We start from the raw sequence: 4,372 nt of genomic DNA, 5'->3' as shown, positions 1-4,372 counted from the left end.
TGTCCCTCAGCTCTTCAGCTCAAGGTAGCACTCTACCACTTGAGCCATAGCACCACCCCCAGTTTTCTGGTGGTTTATTGGAGATAATAGTCTCATGGACTTTCCTGCTTGGGCTGGCTTTAAACTGTGATCCTTGGGTCTCAGCCTCCTGAGTAGCTAGGATTATAAGCACCACCGCCACCCAGCTCTTTCTAATTTTACTCATCTCTTTGGAGTGGAGTGCTCTCTTTCCAGTGTGCAAAGGTTTCCAACTCTTCTGTATTATAAAAGGAAACTGAAAAATTGAATTTAATCAAGATTTCCAATTTGAAACTACTCTGAATCTGCTGTGTGGATAATTTCATCTCATATCCAAATCCACGGACAGCAGCCAGGCTGCAGGTAAGCTACCAACATCATTGTTGGTCAATCATCTTTACTTTGAGGACTTGAGCCATAGGCCTGGGGCACCTCGGGGAAAAGGTTAAACCCTGCAGTCTTCCCAGAGTGCCTGACAGCCCTCTAGTCTCTGAATAATAGGGCATTTATTTCCCCTTATAACCTATTTCCCCATTACCTCTTGTAGCCCTAGAAGAGATTTTTTTTTTTGCATGGGAAAATCCATTACAATTACTATGGTTAAGGTAACAGTAATTATTTCTAACTTTAGAAATAATTACACAATTATATGAAGCTGTTAGAAGGATCTGTCAAAAGCTTCTGCCTCCATCACTGTTATTGAAATTATTAGCGTGTTTATTTTGTTTGAGAACTGGCAAATTCTGTTTGGACAGACATGCCAGTGAGACGTGTTAGCTTGGCTTAGTGTTTCACACACAGAAAGAAACAGCAGGGCTGTGGAGTTGCCTTAATCCAAACTGACAAGGCCTTTTCTCCTTTGAAAATCTTTTCCTATTACCTGTTAAACTGAGCATCAGGAAAGATGACAGGGTCCTAGGCCTGCTTTATGCCCAGGAGATGAGCTTGCTGTTGCCAGCATTCTAGCTACTGTTTTTTTTTTCTTTCCTTTCCTTTGCTCTCTTTTTTTTGTGTGTGTGTGTGTGCCAGTCCTGGGGCTTGAACTCATGACCTAAATGCTGTCCCTAAGCTTTTTTGCTCAAAGTTCGCTCTCCACCACTTGAACCACAGCTCCACTCTGGCTTTTTAATGGTTAATTGGAGATAAAAGTCTCACAGACTTTCTTGCCTGGACTACCTTTGAACTGTGATCCTCAAATCTCAGCCTCCTGAATAGTTAGGATTATAGGTATGAGCCACCGGTGTCTAGCTGTTATAGTTCTTTTATTTTAATTTAAACTTTATTGTAAAGGTGATGTACAGAGTGGTTAAAGTTACATGTCAGGGAATGAGTACATTTCTTTTTGAACAGTGTCACCACTCCCTCATTTTCTCTCAGTTTTTCCATTCCCAAGTCCCCTCACTATAAAGTTATATAGTTCATTTCAAACATAGTGTCTAGTGAGTATCACTGCTGAATTGGTTCACCCTTTGTCCTACTGTTTCCGTGATTCCCCTTCTCCTCCCCAAATCAGATCAACTTATATCCATGACAAAGGGTACAGAAATCAAAAACAGTGACAAAAGGGAATGAACCAAAGGAAAAAATAATAACTGAAAACAATACAATAAAGTCCTCTTGTTTCAATTTCTTGTTCATTTCGATAAGCATCATTTTATATGGTCATATGCACATACCTCTTGGGATCCTCTCCTAAGAATTTCTGTTATCATTCTTAAATTCAGTTCTAAAGCTTGGACTTTAGCAGTGTTTTCCAGCCCTGTCATATATTAACAGATCCTAAGGAATTAAAAACGTACCTGCTAGAACCCCTGGGTAGATTGCTCTGAGATAATGGCATGAAGCCAAATTGATACCCTCTGAGCTTTAGGAAACCTTTAGCTCAGGGACCAAAGTGAATCTGATAGTAGCTGAAGTCCAAGAGGTAAATGATCAATAGCTTGTGTAGCAGTGAGGAGAACTGATGGGCTTTGTGACCACAACAGAACAAATACCCAAAAGGCAGCGTATTATGTTCAAGAAAAAGCATCATCCATAAGCAGAGGGCAGAGGATTTAATACCAACAATTGAAAATGACAGCAGCCACCAAGCACCTAATCCACTGTGCACAAAAATAGTTGTTTGATGTTCGTTGTACAAAATTAACAAGTGAGGAGGAATCAAGATGGCAGAATCGTGACAAAGATGAACCCCGAACACCTTCTAATCAAACAGGGAAACAGGGCCTTTAGCATGGAACTCCACTTCAAGAGACCACACCAAACAAACTAGAAATAATCCGGCTGTGGCACCAACCAAGAAGATTCAAACAAGAAACAAACACAGAGAAAGCAACACAGGCAAGCAGTGCAGCTGCGCTGCAGACTACAAGCTTCAGCCAGAGGGCCATCTTGTCTTCTTTTTCTTTTCTTTTCCTCTCCCCCACCCCCATGCCTTTTCCCCCCTCACGACCCTCTGGTGACAGCCTCACGAAGCAGACAGAACAACATACGTGGGAGGCAGAAGCTGAATCTCGAAACTGGGTAAGGCAGCCACGGCAAGCACGCCACAAACGCCATTTGCAGAGGCAAAGCCACGCCACAAGGAAACTACAAAAGTTCTGCACGGCCTCTAACGTTCCCTGGACACCGTGGCGGCGGAGGGGAGGTCCTAACCGCACAACAGTCTTGGCGAATCCCTTAATGCTGGAACAGGTGCAGCAGGGCCTTTAACAATGGCGCAGGCGTGGCAGGGCCTCTAGCCCCAGAACGGGATCTCTAACGCCCGTGAGTGAACACAGGTGGGCCTCAAAAAGCCAGTGAGTGCATGCAGCCCCACGCTGCCAATGCGGCCTCTGGGGGCTGCACCCAGCCTAGCCCGCATGCGCAGCCAAGAGAGGGACACCACCAGCCACCCCCTAGGACAAGAGAGTCTGAGCGCAACCAGGCCCCAAAGTTTGCTGTTGGCTTTGCAGAGCCCGTGCCCACCTGGCAGAGGTATACACAACTCCTAGTAGCCAGGATCCAAAAAAGAAATACTTCTACATACATCTTTGTGAAAGACTTTGGACTTAAAAAACAAAGAATCATGCCGGGCGCCGGGAGGGCTCACGGTTGTAATCCTAGCTACTCAGGAAGCTGAGCCAGCCCGGGCAGGAAGGTCTGTGAGACTATTTTTTTTTTGGTCGGTCGCGGGGCTTGAACTCTGGGCCTGGCGTGAGACTCTTCAGTAAACCACCAGAAAATCGGAAGTGGCGCTGTGGCTCAAGTGGTAGAGCATTCGCCTTGAGCTGAAGAGCACGGGGATAGGGCCCAGAGTTCAAGCCCCATGACCACCACCACCACCAACAAAAAACAACCTAGGAATCAACTTTAAATGCAGCAAAATATAAGAGGGAACTTTATTACAATGGAAGGGCAATTAGAATTACTGCATATCTCTCAACATGAACTCTGATTGCAAGGAGAATCGGGAGTGGTTTAATTCAACCTCTGAATGACAATTGCCAACCTAAATTGGGTGTACCTAGCAAAGCTAGTATTGACAAGTGATGGAGAAACTATAACCTTTCACAACAAACAAATACTAAAGGAATTCATGACCACTAAGCCAGCACTGTAAAAGCCACTAAGCTTCAGGAAGCATACTGTCTGAAGAAGAAAATCAAAATCAAGGAAACACAGCATTGAATAAAAATTAGTGGAATTCTAGGGGCTGGGAAGGTGGCTCAGTGGCAGAGCACTTGCCTTGCATGCCTGAGGCCCTGGGTTCGATTGCTCAGCACCCATAAGCAAAAAGGAAAAAGCTGGAAGTGGCACTGTGGCTCAAGTGGTAGAGTGCTAGCCTTGAGCTGAAGAGCTGAGGGACAGCACCCAGGCCCAGAGTTCAGGCCCACAGCCGGACCCCCCCCCAAAAAAATTAGTGGAATTCTAGTTTAGCACACACAACAATAAGAAAGAAGAAAGCCACAGGAAAACAAGATGGTAGGAAATACGACAGTTCTCCATAATAGCATTAAATATCAACAGGCTCAACTCTCCAACCAAAAGACAGAGCGGAAGATTGGAGCAAAAAACCAAATCTAATCATTTGTTGTCTCCCAAACATTCATCTCACAGTCAAAGAGAAACACACATTCTGAGAGAAGGGATGGAAAAAGATCTTTCATGAAAAATGCATCCTGCAAGAAGGCTGGAGTATCCGTATCTGATAAAAATAGACGTCTCATTTAAATCAGTACGAAGAGGCAAGGAAGGTCATTCCATATTAATATAGGGAATGTTCCATGAAGTGGAAATTTACAGTACTTAATATTTATGTAGCAAACAATGAGCACCTAAATATATTAGACTTACAGAACATGAGAGACCCCAA

This window comes from Dipodomys ordii, unplaced genomic scaffold (genome assembly GCF_000151885.1).
Source record: "Dipodomys ordii isolate 6190 unplaced genomic scaffold, Dord_2.0 Scaffold94, whole genome shotgun sequence".
Taxonomy (NCBI): Eukaryota; Metazoa; Chordata; class Mammalia; order Rodentia; family Heteromyidae; genus Dipodomys; species Dipodomys ordii.
Note: the sequence above shows the minus strand (reverse complement) of the source record.